Raw genomic sequence first — 22,814 nt, 5'->3', positions numbered from 1 at the left:
AATACAGCAACCAATCACTTTTTAAATGTGTTTATTCATGCCAAGATTTTCACCCACTTCAATCTATGTAATTATAATTTCATCATTAATATGTTTATCCAAATACATTTTGAATGCTGCAATCTGTTCACTCTGATGATATGGTGATGATGAACAATGAAAGACAATAGTTGATCTGCATCTGTACTCTGCAAACCTCTAAGTAAGTGGTAGAGGATATTACCCATTGTACAACATTGTAGTAGTGATTTTTCCTGTTCCACTCCTGCATGAAGTCTGAGCAGCATCGCTCCTGAAATGCATCTATTTGCATTTTAATTAGCCTGAACTTCCCTTTGCCGTCCCTATGGAAGATACTACTAACAGCAGCAATGTAGTATAAGCTGGGATTCTTGATTTAATACTAGCTATTTAAATTCTATACACTATATTCCTAGATCCATTACTTAATAATGGTGCACATACATTGTTGGAGGTTTTTATGGGACAGCTGACGTCTCTTTTTAAGCACGCACCAGAAAAGGATTTTCAATATTTCTGTGATGCACTGCCACATACGAAACGAGCTTGTGACCATTTATTCTTTCTCCTTGGGCTTAAATGATAGTGAATACTCTGGTCCTTTGCAAAGTGCATACAGACTTCAGTGTTTTACAGTCTTCTTGCTGTAGTAGCTCCTCAACTTTTTCTGCTCAATGAGTGTCCCTCCTTCTAAAAATTGCTTTAGTGACTGTATTTTGAAGTGCATCTGTTTGCATGCATCATTTACTCCTTATTAAAGCTGGAGGCAAAGTAATTCAGAAGGAAGTTGAAAAATTATTTTGAGACTGTCTTTGGAGGAAAACACTTCCCCAAACTGGAACAATGCTATAATTTATGTAGTTGACAAGAAAGATAACACACAAGACATGAAAAACTACAGACTTATCTGCGTCCTCCTCCACTCCTCACCCCAAAAGACATCATGCTAATACTGTGTATGTCTACCTCTAGCCTTGATAATGGCCTCAATTACACAAAGTTCTTCAGCAGAAACCACTCATTGATGATTATGTCCTGTATTTATGTATTTATTTTATCCATCTTTCAGCACCTACATGCAATCGATGTCGTCAGAAGAGTTACAGCTATTTGTACATTATGTTTTACATACCAAAATATTACATAGTAAAAATATAGGAATGTTGTAAACTATTAGCTTACAACAGCCTCTACACCTAGATCCATACATAACAGTAAGCCATAATTTCTGTAGAGTGGAACTGCAGGGATACTCACTGCTTTGCTTCAGCTCCTGTTCCTAACAGCCAAGGACATTGTTGATGGGATTATGACTGGGCAATTTAGTGGGCCACTCAAAATGCAGGAGCATGTCCAAGTGTTCACCAAATTAGGGATAATGTGTGCAGTCCTTTGAACACAGCCGTTGTGATCTTAGAAGATGAGAATGCCCACAGTTACTCAACATTAATATGTAAAAAAATGGCTATGGACCATTACTTGTAGTCGTGTTGGACAGTCTGCATTACTGCTTCAACAAATTGGGGCAGGACTTCACATCATCCCATTTTACTATGCTGATTCCATACAAGTGCCTGCCACAAATACACTTCACTGCCGTCACCTACATCAGTGCTGTACAGTCATACAAGTATGTGGTACCATCTGTCCACAACCTACAGTGCTCAAAAGTGACCAGCTTACATGTTTGAGGATGTATTAACATTCTGCTCAACAAGCTTATATGGATTTTTCACTCTGTAACAGAGTGTGCACTGATACGAAACTTCCTGGAAGATTAAAACAATGTGCAAGAACAGAAAATGAACAGAGGACCTATGCCTTTATCGACACATTCTCTACCAAATGAGCACTTGCCACCAAAAGCCAAAGATCCTGGGTTTGTTTCCTGGACCGGCACACAGTTTTAATCTGACTTTCACAGTTATATGATATTCTACATGTATAGCTATACTCTGCAAACCACCGTGAGATGCTTAGCAGAGTGTATGTCCCATTGTATCAGTTATTAGGGTTTCTCCCATTCCATTCACATATGGAGCATAGGAAGAATAATTCTTTGAATGTCTCTGTGTGTGCAGTAATTATTCATCTTATCCTCACAATCTCTATGTGAGCAATATGTAGAGTGTTGTAGTATATTCCTAGAGTCATCATTTAAAGGTGGTTCTTGAAACTTTATTTATAGACTTTCTCAGGATAGTTTACATCTATCTTCAAGAGTCTTCCAGTTCAGTTCCTTTAGTATCTCTATGACTCTCTCCCATGGATCAAACAAACCTTCCATTTGTGGTGCCCTTCTCTGTATACATTTAGTACGCCCTGTGGTCCTATCTGGTTTGGGTTCCACACACCTGAGCAATATTTTAGAACCGGTTGCACAAGCGATTTGTAATCTCCTCTGTTGAGTGCACTTCCCCTGTATTTTACCTTTAAATTGAGGTCTACCACCTGCTTTACTCACAACTGAGCCTGTGTCCCAAGCATTTGTATGAACTGGCCAGTTCCATATTATAGTTATACGATACTAGTTTTTTTTTTATTTTTATTTATTTATTTTTTTTTTTTACCATTAATATTGTGTGCAAGGTCAATAATATGCAACATGAATAGCACAAGTCCCAACACACTTCCCAAGGGTGCATCCAAGTTACTCTTACATCCAAATATGACTCTCCCTCCATGATAACATGCTGTGTCTTCACTACCAAAAAGTCCTCAAGCCAGTCACAAATTTCACTTCATGCCCCAATGATCATACTTTTGACAATAAGTGTAGGTGTGATATTGAGTCAAATGCTTTTTGGAAATCAATAAATACTGCACCTACCTGACTGCCTTGATCCAAAGCTTTCAGTATGTCACGTAAGAAAAGTTTGAGTTGGGTTTCACATGATCGATGTTTATGCAAATCATGCTGTTTGGCATGGGGGAGGTAATTCTGTTCAAGTTACCTCTTTATGTTTGAGCTCAGAACACATTCTTTTTTTAGAATAGAATAGAATATTTTTATTAGCCTTTCAGTATTTTTCATACAATTGGCTTCGTCAAAGTTTACAGAGGGTTTTAGTTTCAGTACGATATTCAAATAGTTACAGAAAGGGGAGAAAATGAACTAAAGACCTTTTCTTCAGCATTATGTAAAACAATGTTTTATACAATAATTAAATACACATATAAGAAAAGAGTCACAGTAAGTAACTAGCTTATATAATATTAAAACATTTTCTTCATAACTTAGGTAAAACATATATTTTGATGATTAGTTTCTAAGTATTCTTCAGTTGTATAGAATTCATTCTTTTTTAGCCAGGTTTGGAATGTATTCTTATATTTATTTAGTGGTACTGTACGAGCTGAACATGGTAACTTATTGAAAAATTTTATACTTAAGTACTTATAGTTATTATGGACTACGGCAAGTATGTTCTTACACGGTATGTAATTCGAGAAGTCATTAACATAGACAATGAACAGAAAAGGTCCAAGAACAGAGACTTGGGGTTTCCTCTTTCTATACGGAGTATTTCTGACCTCTGCTTATTTTCATATACAAGTTGTAACCTATTGCTTGGATAAGATTTCAATAGATGGAGTGTTGTTGTTGTTGTGGTCTTCAGTCCTGAGACTGGTTTGATGCAGCTCTCCATGCTACTCTATCCTGTACAAGCTTCTTCATCTCCCAGTACCTACTGCAACCTACATCCTTCTGAATCTGCTTAGTGTATTCATCTCTTGGTCTCCCCCTACGATTTTTACCCTCCACGCTGCCCTCCAATACTAAATTGGTGATCCCTTGATGCCTCAGAGCATGTCCTACCAACCGATCCCTTCTTCTGGTCAAGTTGTGCCACAAACTTCTCTTCTCCCCAATCCTATTCAGTACTTCCTCATTAGTTATGTGATCTACCCATCTAATCTTCAGCATTCTTCTGTAGCACCACATTTCGAAAGCTTCTATTCTCTTCTTGTCCAAACTATTTACCGTCCATGTTTCACTTCCATACATGGCTACACTCCATACAAATACTTTCAGAAATGACTTCCTGACACTTAAATCTATACTCGATGTTAACAAATTTCTCTTCTTCAGAAACGATTTCCTTGCCATTGCCAGTCTACATTTTATATCCTCTCTACTTCGACCATCATCAGTTATTTTGCTCCCCAAATAGCAAGACTCCTTTACTACTTTAAGTGTCTCATTTCCTAATCTAATACCCTCAGCATCACCCAACTTAATTCGACTACATTCCATTATCCTCGTTTTGCTTTTGTTGATGTTCATCTTATATCCTCCCTTCAAGACACCATCCATTCCGTTCAACTGCTCTTCCAAGTCCTTTGCTGTCTCTGACAGAATTACAATGTCATCGGCAAACCTCAAAGTTTTTATTTCTTCTCGATGGATTTTAATAGCTACTCTGAATTTTCCTTTTGTTTCCTTTACTGCTTGCTCAATATACAGATTGAATAACATCGGGGAGAGGCTACAACCCTGTCTTACTCCCTTCCCAACCACTGCTTCCCTTCATGTCCCTCGACTCATAACTGCCATCCGGTTTTTGTACAAATTGTAAATAGCCTTTCGCTCCCTGTATTTTACCCCTGCCACCTTTAGAATTTGAAAGAGAGTATTCCAGTCAACATTGTCAAAAGCTTTCTCTAAGTCTACAAATGCTAGAAACGTAGGTTTGCCTTTCCTTAATCTTTATTCTAAGATAAGTCGTAAGATCAGTATTGCCTCACGTGTTCCAGTATTTCTATGGAATCCAAACTGATCTTCCTCGAGGTCGGCTTCTACTAGTTTTTCCATTCGTCTGTAAAGAATTCGTGTTAGTATTTTGCAGTTGTGGCTTATTAAACTGATTGTTCGGTAATTTTCACATCTGTCAACACCTGCTTTCTTTGGGATTGGAATTATTATATTCTTCTTGAAGTCTGAGGGTATTTCGCCTGTTTCATACATCTTGCTCACCAGATGGTAGAGTTTTGTCAGGACAGGCTCTCCCAATGCTGTCAGTAGTTCTAATGGAAAGTTGTCTACTCCCGGGGCCTTGTTTCCACTCAGGTCTTTCAGTGCTCTGTCAAGCTCTTCATGCAGTATCGTATCTCCAATTTCATCTTCATCTACATCCTCTTCCATTTCCATAATATTGTCCTCAAGTACATCACCCTTGTATAGACCCTCTATATACTCCGTCCACCTTTCTGCTTTCCCTACTTTCTTATAACTGGGTTTCCATCTGAGCTCTTGATATTCATACAAGTGGTTCTCTTATCTCCAAAGGTCTCTTTAATTTTCCTGTAGGCAGTATCTATCTTACCCTTAGTGAGATAAGCCTCTACATCCTTACATTTGTCCTCTAGCCATGCCTGCTCAGCCATTTTGCACTTCCTGTCGATCGCATTTTTGAGACGTTCGTATTCCTTTTTGCCTGCTTCATTTACTGCATTTTTATATTTTCTCCTTTCATCAATTAAATCCAATATTTCTTTTGTTACCCAAGGATTTCTATTAGCCCTCGTCTTTTTACCTATTTGATTCTCTGCTGCCTTCACTACTTCATCCCTGAAAGCTATCCATTCTTCTTCTACTGTATTTCTTTCCCCCATTCCTGTCAATTGTTCGCTTATGCTCTCCCTGAAACTCTGTACAACCTCTGGTTCTTTCAGTTTATCCAGGTCCCATCTCCTTAAATTCCCACCTTTTTGCAGTTTCTTCAGTTTTAATCTACAGGTCATAACCAATGGATTGTGGTCAGAGTCCACATCTGCCCCTGGAAATGTCTTACAATTTAAAACCCGGTTCCTAAATCTCTGTCTTACCATTATATAATCTATCTGATACCTTTTAGTATCTCCTGGGTTCTTCCATGTATACAACCTTCTATCATGATTCTTAAACCAAGTGTTAGCTATGATTAAGTTCTGTTCTGTGTAAAATTCTTCATTTCTTTCATTCCTTAGCCCCAAACCATATTCACCTACTACGTTTCCTTCTCTCCCTTTTCCTACACTCGAATTCCAGTCACCCATGACTATTAAATTTTCGTCTCTCTTCACTATCTGAATAATTTCTTTTATTTCATCATACATTTCTTCAATTTCTTCGTCATCTGCAGAGCTAGTTGGCATATAAACTTGTACTACTGTAGTAGGTGCGGGCTTCGTATCTATCTTGGCCACAATAATGCGTTCACTATGCTGTTTGTAGTAGCTTACCCGAATTCTTATTTTCCTATTCATTATTAAACCTACTCCTGCATTACCCCTGTTTGACTTTGTGTTTATAACCCTGTAGTCACCTGACCAGAAGTCTTGTTCCTCCTGCCACCGAACTTCACTAATTCCCACTATATGTAACTTTAACCTATCCATTTCCCTTTTTAAATTTTCTAACCTACCTGCCTTATTAAGGGATCTGACATTCCACGCTCCGATCCGGAGAACGCCAGTTTTCTTTCTCCTGATGACAACATCCTCTTGAGTAGTCCCCGCCCGGAGATCCGAATGGGGGACTATTTTACCTCCGGAATATTTTACCCAAGAGGACGCCATCATCATTTAATCATACAGTAAAGCTGCATGCCCTCGGGAAAAATTATGGCCGTAGTTTCCCCTTGCTTTCAGCCGTTCGCAGTACCAGCACAGCAAGGCCGTTTTGGTTATTGTTACAAGGCCAGATCAGTCAATCATCCAGATTGTTGCCCTTGCAACTACTGAAAAGGCTGCTGCCCCTCTTCAGGAACCACACGTTTGTCTGGCCTCTCAACAGATACCCCTCCGTTGTGGTTGCACCTACGGTACGGCTATCTGTATCGCTGAGGCACGCAAGCCTTCCCACGAACGGCAAGGTCCACGGTTCATGGGGAGGAGATGGAGTGTATCATCTTCAATGCCATAGTATTTTAACTTTTTGATGAGTATGTCATGTGACACCAAGTCAAATGCTTTACTTAGGTCAATAAGTGTTCCAGACATTGATACCCTTTTTTCATACCCTTCATAAACATTGCTCACCGAAGCTTCTACTGCTTTTACAGTTGATAGGTGTGACCTGAAGCCAAACTGTTCTTCATTTAAAATTTTGTTGGTTTCAAAATACCTGTATATCTGCTTATGAACACAATTTTCTACTAACTTGGATATGATTGGTACTATTGAAATGGGTCTGTAGTTATTTGGGAGGTTTCTTTCTCCTTTTTTATACACAGGCAATGTAACTGTGAGCTTAAGACAGTCGGGGAATATTCCTTCATCAAGTACTCTGTTTGATAGTGAGAGAAGTGGCATTTTAATTTCTTTTGCTATGCATTTTATGATGAGATTACTGAGTCCATAATAGTCTTCTGTTTTGGAATTACTTAATTTGTTTATTGACTTACGAATATCATTTAATGTGATTCAGGTCCAAGTGAATTTCTCACTTCTTGTCCGTTTTGCACAAGTGAGTAATGCTTCTGCATCAGAGGCAGAATTGATGGGTGGGGTGGTGACACTATTTACAAAATATTCATTGAGAATATTGCAGTCAATAGGGATACTCCTTTCTTTATTGGTGTTATTAATTTCCCTTTTAATGACAGTCCAGGCAGCTTTACATTTATTTTTAGAATTTAAAATATATTCATCATTTGCACAGCACTTAGCATTTTTTATTTCTAATCTGTAAAGGTTTCTCATTTTAGTGTAATTTTCATTGTCCCTATCACTGTTATGAGATTTGACTTTCATAATCATCAGTAGTATTCTGAGTTTGTTAAGTTGTGGGGTGTACCACTTGTTTGTATTTTGTTGCTTATGAGTAATATTCCTCTGGTACCTTTTGGTTACCAAGGGGCATGTCATTTCTACTATATGCTTGATCTCTGTCAGGAAAATGGAAAAACATTTATTAATCGTTTTCTTGTTATCCATTATATGAGTCCAATCCATTTCTTTTAACTGGTTTATCATTTTGTTTACATTGGATTTACCTAGAATCCTATATGTCACTTCTCTCTCTGTGGAACTGAACGCCAACTTTTCTATTTGAAGCCATAGCCCTGCATGATCTGATATTCCTAATTCTATTACATCACATTGTATGGAATCTATTTGTACATTGCTAATTATGTTATCAAGGCATGCATTCAGTCTAGTGGGTTTTTCATTGAGACAGTAATAGTTTGATGACTACAGAGTGTTAATCATATGAATTACATTTTTTCTCTTTACCCTTATATCTATGTTAATATCACCTACAATTACAATTCTATGCTGTTTATATTTTGAAAACAGCAATATTAAAGTATTAATTTTTTCTATAAATACTATCTCATCAGAGCCTGGGATTCGATAGATTGAGACAATTACAGTTTTCTGTTTGTGCATTACCACACCAGCTACTTCTATTGTAGCTTCAAGGCATATTCTACTTAGGTCTATAACTGAGTAATGCAATTCAAGGTTACTTTTGACATATATTGAGACCCCACCATGTGTAATACTTTTTCTGCAGTAGCTTGTAACTAACAAATATCCAAGAGGAACACACAAGTCTATTTCAGTGTCTTTCATCCAGTATTCATTGATGCATAGAACACGGCAGTTGATTTTATCGAGCCAGTATTGTAATTCATTGATTTTACACCTAAGAGATAGTACATTTATATGAAGGAGGAGTAAACTGTCACTGCTACATAATGGTATTCTACTTTCACAGAACCTTCTGTATTCATTTATTTTCGCTACATGATCTAGGGTTGCACAAAGAATGAATGAATGAATGAATTAGACTGCTGCAGTTTCCACTTAATGTGGTTTCTAACGTTCCTTCATCTGTAATGTCGTTTCCTCTCAAAAAAAAAAAAAAAGTGTACAGTCATGCTCCGTGGGACTGTCTTTTAAGACAAGGCTGCTGCGTGCTCGTATTTCATTTACAACTTTGTTTATCTCCTGGCACAAAAATGTTTTCCCATGGTAATTTAGATGCTCACCATGTTCAGTGTGCAAATTTCTTTCAAGTCTGCTAATATCCACTACATTGCTTTTAGCATAAATGGAACATTGTTGTTTGATTTTAATATTTGTTTTACGAATCTCTTTGTTAACACATGAATTAAAGATCAAGTCATGTCTATGAGGTATCGTCACAACAATAGTGTTTTCCTTCTTACTTACATCTAAAAAAAATTTCAAACCCGTTATACACTTTTTGGCTTCATTGTGTGCTACATCATTTGCACCAGTCACACAAACAACAAAGTCACTGTCCCTTGTATTCTTGTGTTCTGAGGTGTCTTCAACAATATTTTCTGTCCTCGCACCAGGTTTTACGATGCCAGTTGCACGAAGATCCATATTCACATCCTGTAGAATATTTGCTAGCTTTCTTCCGTGGCTGTCCGCTAGAAAAAGCACATTGTGTTTCTTTGTTCGCTGTTTCTGGCTGTTGGCGATGCTTTTGCAGCTTCTTACAATGTTTGTATCTTCACGTTGGGTGGCTTGTTCACTTTCAATGTTAATGGAGTTGCTGCTGCTTTCTGATGGCACACTGAACTTGTTTGTGCACACGAGATTAGGTTTATTCCATTATTTCATTGTGAGCAAGGCACTTTTTTATTCACTTTGTTTGGCATTCCATGAGAAATAGTTTTTTAATTGTTTACACACTATAGGCCACTGTTTTCACTTTGAAGAGCATTTGAGTTAGGCCTATTTACGCAGTTTTGACCGTTACTCTCACTGGAATGCGTGTTTAAGTTGTTTATGCTCTTTTGGCGTTTACTGCTCGCAACCAATGTTTTTATCTCATGGTTTTTGTTCTCAAGTTTAGTGATATCTCGTCTCAGTATATCAGCAACTAGCTGAAGACTTTTTAATCGTTCATTTAACTTTTCGATTTCGCCTTTACCGTTATTACAAACACACTTTTTTACAACGTAGCTGTACCTTTTTGTCTTGTTAATATTACTCACTTCTGCACTTGTTGCGCTTTCCCTTAAAGATTCTACAACAAATCGATGCGAAGGATATTGGACAGCAGTTTTGTGGATCACTTCTACTACCCTTCTTGCAGGCCAGTGTGACCTGTGCTTTTTTACAATAAATGGCCAAGGTTTTTTGTTTGAGGGATCTACAATAGATTTTATCCAGAAGCTGCAAATTCAGTATAGAATCTGACAGGGATTCCATTGGGCCCTGAAGCTTTGTTCGATTTTAATGATTTGAGCTGTTTCTCAATACCACTGACACTAATATTTATTTCGTTTATCTTTCCAGTGGTGTGAGGATTACATTGGGGCAATTCTCCTGGATTTTCCTTTGTAAAGCAACATTTAAAACTGGAGTTAAGCATTTCAGCTTTTGCCTTGCTACCCGCAGTTTCAGTTTCTGTCTCGTTAATTAGGCACTGGACACTAACTTTGGTACCAGTAACATCCTTTACATATGATCAGAATTTCTTTGGGTTTTGTGAAATATCATTTGACAATATTCTGCTATGGTGCTCATTGAAGGCATCACACACTTTTCTCATGACAGCAAAACGTGTCTCATTTACCATCTCTCTATCTATAGCCGTACACTTTCTATCTATAGCCCTACCTATTATTCGATCATCTCCATTTATTTAGAAGTTTCTTTACAGTGATTGTATAGCATGGAGGTTCCCTCCCTTTATGAATCAATCTACTGGATAGATATGTATCCAGTGCATGGTCAACTATTCTTTTGAGCTTGAGCCATAATTCCTCTACGTGTGCTGAAAGTGTCAAGTCCCTCATTGAGATACAATACTACTGATGTTTTATCTTGTTTACTGAACATATATATCTTTCTACATGTTTTAACTGTCCTTTGTACTTTGGTAATCATTGCTGCCACAACAGCACAGTGGTCACTGACAGCAGTTTCGTTGTGGACAGCCTCAAAGAAGTCAGGTCTACTTGTTGCCAATATATCCAATATATTTTCATCACGAGTGGTGTTCCTAACTATTCTAGGTAGTTTTCAGAGAAAGCATTTAGTATTGTTTCACAGGATGTTGTATCATGCCCACCACTGACAAAACTGTAGTTTTCCCAGTTAATTGTTGGATGATCAGAGTGTCCACCGATGATTACAGTATTATTGGGTAACTTACATACAGCTGAACTGATGTTTTCTCTAAAGTTTTGAGTTACATCAGGGGATGAGTCTGGTAGGTGACAGAAGGATCCAATTATCATTTTGTGCCCACCCCTGCTACTGACACTTCCCCAAATAATCTCACATGCAGCTTCAATTTCTATCTCGCTGTATTTGAGTTTCTTGTCTATTGTGGCAAATACACTGCCTCCATTTCCCATTTGCCTATCCTTTCGACATACACTCAAATTTTCCATAAAAATCTCACTTTTATCAGTTTCATTCAGGTTTCAATCAGTTTTCTCTGCCTAATATTACATGTGCTTCATTGCTTTTCAGTACCACTTCAAACTCTAGGATTTTGTTGTGAATGCTTCAGAAGTTAACCATTAGGATTTTAATACTCTCACATCTGTGGAATGAATATTTTTGATCTTACACTGATACTTCTGGGTTTCCTACAGCTACCATTACCTGGATTGGATGGAGTGTCGTCTAATCTAAAAATCTCTTGTGTGCACCTCACACACAGTGAGTTACATGAGCAGCAGCCTCTAATGTGCAGTGCACGCCTGCCCCTTTAGGGGGACCCTACAGTTCTCGATCTCATGGTGCGAGTCCAGGAAGTTGCAGCCTAGTTTGTCACAGAACCTTCGAAGTTTCTGGGTCAGTTCTTCCACTCAACTCAGAACCGAGGGGACACAATCAGTTCTGGGGACAATGCTGCAGATTGTTAGATTCACTGAAACGTCATGCACAAGGCTGGTCTTCTCGACCTTCTCTGCCAGTCACTGGAAAAATCCAAGTATGACTTCGGAGCCCAGATGCCAGCATCATTTGTTGGAATGTGTGACAATCTGCACCCTGTTCTCTCAATGGGCTCCTGAAGTACACAGTGAGTGTACCTAGTGTTGCTTCCTATCCCTTGCAGCATTTTCCCTAAGGGGTACCATCATTCACTGTATGTCGTCTGAACTGCTGATGATTAATGGACACCTACCCTTTTACATATGCCTCCTCTTGACACCAGACAAAACAAGTTTCCCCAAAGCAGATGAGGTGAGTCCCACTGGATCCGTTTCTGTTTCAGTGAAAGACAGCACCTCAGACTTGTTGGTTACAGGGATTGGTACAACACCCTGAATCCTCCCTGGTCCCCGTCCTCATTGTACAGGACGCCTAGATCTGCCATTGACATGCCACCCACAGTCAAGTGGATGAGTAATGACAGATCCAGCACTTTCTGCAGGGGAGACAGGATCCACAGGAGAGGACAGTACTTGTGGTACCTCTGGTACCAGTGCCACAGGTACACGACTCTCGGGAACTTTTCCAACACACTGATTCACAGCAGCTGCCGACCATTTGACAGCCATAAGGGTGATTCCCACGTGCTTACTGATATCAACCAACTCATCCCATGTTCGAGAAAGGCATTCACAGTGCACTACATTTTGGCTGGTGCAATGTATTACAGGGCAGTGAACAAATAACTTTAAATTAAGACTGCTCATTATCTCTTAACTTGTTGAGCTAAAAGGTTGCTAATTCCCTGTAAGAACTGAAGCAAATACACAAAACGAGATTTCTAATAATGGAGCAGAAAAACCTGTGGTTAAAATTACGAGTTTCCTAAAATGTTTTAAGGTTAATTATAAGTGATACACAGGGCTAATCCTCTTTAAGGGTAAAGTAGATGTAATATAATGTGTCAGTTGGAATATCTGCTACAGTAATTAAATCACAAACGCCAATTTACTACAAATTGTTTGTAGGTTATGCAAAGGGCAATGGTAGCTTCCAAAACTTCCAAAAACGCATTTTATTTGTGATGATATACAATGAAATTCAAGGGTGGTATATTATTTGGCAACTGTGACCCACAATACTGCTTTACTATGAAAAAGGCTACATTACGGACCCAAAACGCTCAAACCATTAACTTAACAGAAATATTGTTTTGTGAGCAACTGAAAATTATCCAATATAACCTATTTCACACGTATTTATAGAATGAATACATTTAGATCTTATAATTTCGTCTGTCTCAACAGTAAACCCACAAAACAAAATGCATGCCTAGAAATGTTACCTCAAGTGTCTGCAGAAATAATGTCGTCTTGAATGTTATGAAACACATGCTGTCTGACCATGATGGCATATTTCTAAAATTAACTGGGCTTGGCAAAGGTCAAGAGCAAACAAAAGAACCTAGAGCAGTGAGACAGCTAAATCATATAAACATCCAGAATGAGATTTTCACTCAGCAGCAGAGTGTGCAGTGATATGAAACTTCCTGGCAGATTAAAACTGTGTGCCGGACCGAGACTCGAACTCAGGACCTTTGCCTTTCGTGGGCAAGTGCTCTACCAACTGAGCTACCCAATCACGACTCACGCCCTGTCCTCACAGCATTACTTCTGCCAGTACCTCGTCTCCCACCTTCCAAACTTTACAGAAGCTCTCCTGTGAGCTTCTGTAAAGTTTGGAAGGTGGGAGACGAGGTACTGGCAGAAGTAAAGCTGTGAGGACGGGGCATGAGTCATGCTTGGGTAGCTCAGTTGGTAGAGTTCTTGCCCATGAAAGGCACAGGTCCCGAGTTCGAGTCTCGGTCCGACACACAGTTTTAATCTGCCAGGAAGTTTCATACAAACATAATTAATATGACACAATTATGAGTGTACACTGGAATTTCACTGTGATTCAAACTGACTCATTTACTGGACCATTTGATTGCTTCCTATGAACAGTTGTAAATATCTTTAATGAGTGCTGCTCACTCAAAACAAAATCAAATTGGTTACATACCAAGAAGCAGAACAGAAGTTCCAGCAATAGGTATACACCTTATCTCCACAAATTAAGGATCTTACTAAGAGTGTATTATGAAAAATCATATGGAGACATGCACTCTAAACACACTTGTGGTAAACTAAAAAAGATATACAGGAAGGAGATTGCTGAAGCTAAAAAAGGCCAATGATGATTACATTCTTAATTCCAGCAACAAATGCAAAGCACCACAGTATGTAATTAAAACAGAAACTAGGACTACAACAGAAAAATTATCCATTCCCTTAAGTGCAGAAGAGCTTAATAATTCTTTATAGATGTTGGAAAATTTTCTATGACAGATGAAGTTAAGGCAAGTAATAATCACAGAAATGCAAATAGACTGCCTGTCTTATGGAAAGATGGATCTAATGCTGGTTTAGAAACTTTTCAGTGGAAAACTGTTGACCCTAAGGATATAATATATGTTGTCTCCAAGATGAGCAACTCTAGAATAGAGGATGTCTATGGTCTGTCCAATTTTATCCTTTAAAAAAGTAGTAAATACAATCTGTCAATATATGAGTTTCCTTGTAAATCTTATGTTCACATAAGTAGTATTTTCAGACAGCTTGAAGTTAACCACCACATTGCCAGTGCATAAAAATGGAGACAGAAACACACCTAAAAACTATAGGCCTATTGCAATAGTCCCAATAATATAAAAAATTATTGAAACTATAGCAAAAAAACCAACTGAATGATTCTTTTGAAAGTAATAACCTCTTAAACAAGGCTCAGTACGGTTTTGGAAATGGGCTGTCTACAATTAAGGTCATTCAGAACATTGTGTTATTTGCTCCACATGGCTTTGAAGATAGACAACATACATATGCCACTATGTTGTATCTTAGCAAGGCCTTTGAGACTGTTTCAAAACAAAAAATCTGATTTTCAGAATGTTATGTATGGGGTCTCACAAGGTTCTGTTCTGGGACCCTTCCTGTCTTTTATATATGTAAATGACATGCCAAGTATGGTGCAATGTAAAGTAGTGATGTATGCAGATGACACCACTTTCATCACATCTCATACAGATGAAAAAGTTGTGATACAAATGGATGAACTAAAGATGGAAGAGGCTAGTGAGTGGTTCAGGGACAACACATTGAAGCTAAATGATGATAAAACTGAACACATACTTCTCTCCCTCAGGAACCTTGATACTGACCTGCAAAAACTCAAGAAAAAGTCAGTGAAATCGTTAGGCATCCATCTTGACACTAAGTTATGTTGGAATACCCAGACAGAAAAATTTTGTAATAAATTATCAAGAAGAGTGTACCTGATAAGAAAATTAAAAAGCTGTGTCAATCAAGACCTCCTCCTTATGGCCTATTTTTTCACATACATTTGAACTATGGGACAATACTCTGGGTGTACTCTGCTGGGGTTAAGAATGTCTTCCTGTGGCAGAAGAAAGTAGTAAGGTGCATTTTTGGTCTACTAAATACAACTTCCTGCAAAGATTACTTCACCAGATACAAAATGCTTACTGTTCCCAGCTTGTACATACTGCGAGTTCTTGTCTATGCCAAAGAGAATGCTCTTACATATGAAACGAGGGCTAATGTCCATACGTATGAAACCAGGAACAGAAACTTGATAAAAGTCCCCTGGACTAGACTATCCAAGACCAAAAACAATTTTACACACAAGGTGTTTCTAAACAAAATAAAAAAAAAAACACAAAGTATTAAGGAACTACCACACAATAAAATTAAAATGGTGATGGAATCACAGCTAAAAAGAAAGATTTTCTATAATGTTCAGGAATTTTTATGTAATACTACAAATGATTTAACTGCAATTTGAACTAAATTGTATATATTATGAACTGGGTAATATAAAAGTGTAAACTGAAATTTATGTATGTTTAATATATAACACTGTATTCTGTTGCCCACAAAGAAATAACTTATACAAGCATAAATTAAAATTTATATAAGTTATATGTAACATTAGAATAGAATAGAATTATTTTATTGTCATTAGGCCATTAAGGCAATAGACAAAGTAATACATATAATACAATTTAATTCATGTTGCAATAGAACAATAGGTTTGTTATTACAGTGTAATATTACAATTGATGAAATCCTACAAAGTCATATTTATAACACAATATAATTTACGTTGCAAAAGAGCAATAGATTTGTTATTACAGTATAATATTACAATTGACAAGGTCATACATATAATACAATATAGTTCATGTTGCAAAACAACAATAGGTTTGTTATTATAACATAATATTACGATTGGTGAATTCCTACAGAGTCATACTTGTAATACTATATAATTTCTGTTGCAGAAGAATAATTGGTTTGTTATTACAGTACAATTTTACAATTGATGAAATCCTTTACGTTGTAGAATGGGTGGGCAACTAACCAGTCATACAGTGCTTGTTTGAATCGTTGCTCTGGTAAATCTTGGATAGCTAGTCGAAATTTATTAAATAATTTATGCCCCATTAGTTCATAACTGTTCAGTGATTTTGAGAGTCTGTGAAATGGAGTATAAATACATCTATTCATCCTAGTGTTGTAGCAATGTGTATTTTCTCTGTGTTTAGCTTTGGGCAGCTTCTTTTTCGTATAGATTAAGACATAGTATATATATATATATATATATATATATATATATATATATATATATATATATATATATATATATATATATATATATATATATATATATATATATATATATATATATATATAGGGAAACATTCAACAAATTTACAAATGTCTGCTTGTGTCTGTGTATGTGTGGATGGATATGTGTGTGTGTGCGAGTGTATACCTGTCCTTTTTTCCCCCTAAGGTAAGTCTTTCCGCTCCCGGGATTGGAATGACTCCTTACCCTCTCCCTTAAAACCCATATCCTTTTGTCTTTCCTTCTCCTTTCCTCTTTCCTGACGAGGCAACCATAGGTTGCGAAAGCTAGAATTTTGTGTGTATGTTTGTGTTTGTTTGTGTGTCTATCGACCTGCCAGCGCTTTTGTTTGGTAAGTTTCATCATCTTTCTTTTTAGATATATATATATATAGGTTTATTACTGTCATAATTTTTTGCTCAGAAAACAAAAGGTTTACAGTGTGCCTTATATGATGAGCCTGTAATTACCCTAATAGCTTTCTTCTGCAGTAGAAGAATGTCATGCACACAACTGGAGTTTCCCAATAAAATGATACCATAGGTTATTATGCTTTGGAAGAATGAGAGATAGATAATTCTAACATAATTTTTAGGTACAAAATCCATTAGTCGCCTTAACAGATAGATTACCCTAGGCAACTTATCACTAAGATACTTGACCCCAAGATAATTTGTCATCCAAATATACCCCTATAAACTTAACATAACTAGGATTGTCAGATGGTAGCATGTCTTTTAGACTAAATACTATTTGCTGAGTGTTATTTTCACCAATCAAAAATCCATTTGCTTTAAACCAGTATGATGCTTGGGCAATTGTCTCTGTAACACAAGTTTTAAGGCTATTGAGGTCATTACTGCTGTTCAGAAAAGTTGTATCGTCTGCGTATAGTACAGTTTTGATGTAATACATGATGGCAGGTCGTTAATCATTATTAGGAACAGGAAAGAGCCCAGTACAGATCGCTGTGGGACACCTACCTTAACTAGTTCTACACTGGACAATTCTTTTCCAACACAGACAGCTTGCTTATGGTTCTGTAAAAATGATCTTAATAGTTTACGGCTATTACCTCTAATACCATAGAAGTTAAAGTGTGTGTTCTACACAGTCAAAGGCTTTGCTTAGGTCACAAAAAGTGACATGAGCAAAGTCTTTATCCTCAAATACTTAATGGATGTATTTTAACACAGCATCTATCACATCAGTTGTTGACATATTTTTACTAAATCCATACTGAGATCCACTAATAATTCCTATATTATCAAAGTAATCAGATAATTGTTTGTAAACTGTGTATTCCAGAACTTTAGAAAAAGATGAGACTATGGAAATTGGCCAGTAACTTGAGGCAGAGTCTTTATCCCCTTTTTTATAAACTGGAACTACTCTAGACAGTTTAAGCTCATCAGGAAAATATCCTTCAGCTAGACATTTGTTTATACAATGTGTTAAGGGGTACACTATACTGCGTATGACTTTCTTTAGTGTGTTACAGGATAAGTCATATATGTCTACACTGCCTGATGGTTTTAACTGTTTCGCTATTCTAAATACAAAATCTGGTGAGACCTCAGAGAAACTGAAGATACTCGTATTTATCGATGATCTACAACTATTTTTTGAGAGTAACTGTGATGAGCTGATTTCGGGTTTAGCTATACCACTTCCTACTTCTTCAACTGATTTAACAAATAATCATTGAATTTTTGGGGAGAGATATTAATTGCAACATTTCTTTCATCTTTAGCAACACTATTTATTAGCTTCCAAGCCCCTTTGCACTTGTTGGTGGATTTCTCAATACTTCTGAGATTGTGTGCTTTTTTGGCTTCTATGATCGCTTTTTTCTATTAATTCCTACATCTAACATAGGCTGGATTAGCTTGATTAGTCTTCAATCTTATATTCTGTTGTCCACAAAGAAATAACTTGTACTTGACGATGTCTTATGCAACAGCAATGTTGTCTTCAGACAAATAAAAGGAACTGATTGATTGGTTGACATTAGAGAATGACTGCTGAATGAGGATAGGCCTACTGTTCTCAAAAGTTTTAAAAGAGCACAATTAATTCAAGGCCTACAACTGAAGATAACAGTATGAGGTTATTGCAGTACGGTACTCTCGGGTGTACAAATTTTCACAATATATTGCAGTACTAATGGTTATGGGTACAATCAATGAAAGATTAAGCAGGAGCCACGCGAACAGTAAAATATGCGAATCTAGAAATTGAAATCGACACACGTATCTTGTACATGCAGTCTCACACAAAGAAAATTCCGAAGTCGGCTTTTATATATAAATAAACATGCGTATTGCAAAGATTTTTCACTTAGCTGTCTCTGCTGCACTGGTGTGCAGAAAAACACTGGTGGGTCAACATTGCTGCAATGTGCAGCACCAACAAAGCATGCTTTCTGCCTGTAGCAGCTAACAGTGTTGTCTATATTCACTAACATTATTAGCAGCTACAGAGAAAAAACATTGGCTTTTAATTAAACAAAAAACAAGTATGCTTTATAAATGGATGTATTATATTGGACTACTTATAAATCATGTATAAAATTATAGATTGGAGCAATGAGTATGATCCACCAGTTGCCTGGGATTCATAGAATTTGAGAAAAGCTTTCACCTCAGTTGAAGTAAATCTGAGCTCACAGCCCTTAAGAAACATGGCAATGATACAGCCTATGTTATTATACTAATGAATACATACTCTGATGCTAAACCTTCCATCAAGCTATCAGGATTGTGGGACATTAATGTGAACTGAAAGATTACAGTAAGACCAAATAAATTAAAAAATGAAAAAGAAAAAACATACAACTTAACAAAAAATTCATACAGCCAGATGCACAGAAACTTCCTGGCAGATTAAAGCTTTGTGCCAAATACAGAATTGAATTCAGGAGCTTTGAATTTTTTGAGCAAGTCCTCTATCATCTGAACTATGCAAGCATGACTCACAACACACCCTCACAGCTTCCACCAGTAACTCATCTTCCACATTCTGAGTTATTGGCAGAAGTAAAGCTGCGAGGCTGGGTTTGTAAGTCATGCTGGTGTAGCTCAGTCCGTAGAGCACTTGTCCCCAAAAGACGAAGATTCCAAGTTGGAGTCTTTGTCCAGCACATAGTTTTAATCTGCCCAGAGGTTTCATAACAGCGCACACTTCTCTGCAGTGTGAAAATTAAATTCCAATGTACGACAGCTGAATAGAAAGACTGGATGAACACCAAAAGAAATGCACAGTGTACTTATGCTTAACAGGGCTGATTTTGTTGCAATAACACCCGTGTTTTCAATTAGTAATTTGTCTGTTATTGCTGGTGGGAACACATATTTTTAACTCTCTGAACAATGAGAACTTTGATTGTAAATCTCGACCAATAAAACTTCTTATCACATTTTTGTAAACGCTCATGTAATGATATACTTGTCTCTCTTGTTTTTCTGAATGTCAAAATAATGATATTTTGTCCCCTATTAGGAGCTATTTACAACGTTTGTCATTAAATCAGTACGTGAGTCAACACTAGCAGCAAACCAGTGGCTTGGGGAATACGGCAGACTCAACTGGATAGACACATCAGGTGTCGGTATGGACAGCTGGGAGGTACCCAATGATATCCCCAATATCACTCTCAAACCCATGCAAATCAGGACATTTATTGTTGAAGTAACTCGGTAAAGCACTGGCAGACAGATGCAGACAGGTATACCTCTTCTGTTCATGTCATAAAATGTACGAGACATATTTACTGAATAAATAATGGTTGCATAAGTATTTGGTATTCTGCGATTTTTATTATTTCCCTTCCATCATATTATATTTGTTAATATATGCGGATATTTACATTAGAAAATCAGTATCCTGAAGTCCTCTCACCCAATTAATATGATGCTCCTCTCTGTTTTTCAATTATAAACGATGACACTAAGTATATGATTAGAAAAAGTTATTTTGTATTTTTTGTTGCTTTCCATAGATCCCCCAAGAAAGAGAACATACAGAGATGCACGCAAGTTGGGTACGCATTAGCAAAAGACAACCAAATCACAGAAACTTAGGACATACCCTGCAATAACAATAAAGTACCACTACACTGCTTATTGGTATTTGTGGTTATGGCAGCTAAAATTAGCTTAATAAATTAAAAAGGAAGCTATTACTTTGCATAAAGCAGACGTTCTTTCGGTTATATTAAATAATTTACTTTTTAAATCTTCCAGGCAGATTAAAACTGTGTGCTGGGTCAAGTCTCAAACCCAGGACCTTTGCCTTCTGTGGGCAACTGTTCTACTGACTGAGCTACCCAAGAGTGGCTCATGACTCATCCTCACAGCTTTTCTTCCACCATTAACTCATTTCACAAAATTTCTCCTGTGAAACTTGCAGGACTAACACTCCTGCAACAATAATGTGAAGATATGCTTAGCCACAGCCTGGTGGCTGTTTCCAGAATGAAATTTTTCACTCTGCAGTTCAGTGTGCACTGGCAAAACTTCCTGGCAGGTGAAAATTGGGGACTAGTGTAGCAGGGGATACAACCCGTCGGCTTTGGACAATGACGTCACAAGTGGCCAATCGAGAAGCGATTCTTCTTAGTGTTGTAGCTCGCTTCAGTGGCTGATAAGTGTTTTTTGGCTTTTTTAAAAAAAAAATCTCACGAGATAGAATAAACAGATCCACTTTATTAAGCAATCAGTAAAGAAACGAAACTGAAACATAACAGCAAAAGCAAAAACGGTAAACTGCTCTCTGGTGACTTGTGACGTCATTATCCAAAGCCGACGGGTTGTATCCCCTGCTACACTAGACCCGAAAATTGTGTGCCAGACTGGGACATGAATCCAAGATCTTTGCCTTACACAGGCAAATGCTCTACCAAATTAGGTATCCAAGTACAACTCAAAAGCTACGCACACAGCTTTACTTCCACCTTTACCTTATCTCCTGCCTTTCAATCTTCACACAAGTTGTGAAGGATGGGTTGCGAGTCATACTTGTGTAGCACAGTTGGTAGGGCACTTGCCAATGAAAGTCAAAGGTCCTGGGTTTGAGTCCCAGTCTGGCACACAGTTGTAATCTGCCAGACAGTTTCATATCAAAGCCCACTGCATTGCAGAGTGAAAAGTTTCATCCTATCCGCTCTTTATCTCCTTTGTAACGTAGTATCCAATTGATCAGATTGGTATCTTTCAAAGAAAATAATCACCTATATCTGTCATTGCAGATTGTTCATGGACAATTACCTGTCATGAATATATACAATGAGCACTTCTACTTGTCATGTAGCGACTGTTGCTTTTTGATCACTGAATCTAGCTGTTCAAACAATATGTCTTGCCTAATGAGGTATCTTTTTAATTTTGTTTTGAATAGGCTGTAATCCCTAATTTATTGCTTTATCTTGCATTGAAGCTCTGTAAATATGTTTGAATTGAGCTCCAAGCAAGGAGATAAAGTCTAAATTAAAATTATTTGTCATCGTCCAAATCATAGTTCACCTGAAAATGACTTTTATTATCAGCAACAAATACCATTAAGGATTAACTGTACTGGTGAATGAGAATTATGATGTGTGAGGTGTGATCCAAAAGTAATGAGAATTTTGAATTTTGCAGGCTTTATACAACCAATTTTCAAATTTGTTTTTATCTTATAGGTACAAATTAGGTACATATTAGTTGAGGACCTATTGGATGAAAATCAGTGTGGGTTTAGGCCTATTAGAGGTTGTCAGGACCAGATCTTTAGCTTACGGCAAATAATGGAGAAGTGTTATGAGTGGAACAGGGAATTGTATCTATGCTTTATAGATCTAGAAAAGGCATATGACCGGGTTCCTAGGAGGAAGTTACTGTCTGTTCTACGAGATTATGGAATAGGAGGCAAACTTTTGCAAGCAATTAAAGGTCTTTACATGGATAGTCAGGCAGCAGTTAGAGTTGATGGTAAATTGAGTTCATGGTTCAGAGTAGTTTCAGGGGTAAGACAAGGCTGCAACCTGTCTCCACTCTTGTTCATATTATTTATGGATCATATGTTGAAAGCAATAGACTGGCTGGGTGAGATTAAGATATGTGAACACAAAATAAGCTGTCTTGCATATGCGAATGACTTAGTTGTGATGGCAGATTCGATTGAAAGTTTGCAAAGTAATATTTCAGAGC

The 22,814-nt window shown here is 37.3% G+C and overlaps 1 pseudogene; it reads left to right on the top strand.

Annotated features, from left to right (window-relative positions):
* The window catches only part of LOC126456903 (lysosomal alpha-mannosidase-like), a 225,133-nt pseudogene extending 202,805 nt beyond the window's left edge, over positions 1–22,328 (top strand).
* Positions 22,329–22,814: the final 486 nt, after the last annotated feature.

Source organism: Schistocerca serialis, chromosome 1, assembly GCF_023864345.2.
Source record: "Schistocerca serialis cubense isolate TAMUIC-IGC-003099 chromosome 1, iqSchSeri2.2, whole genome shotgun sequence".
Classification (NCBI taxonomy): Eukaryota; Metazoa; Arthropoda; class Insecta; order Orthoptera; family Acrididae; genus Schistocerca; species Schistocerca serialis.
Note: the sequence above shows the minus strand (reverse complement) of the source record. Positions and strands in the feature narration are given on the sequence as shown.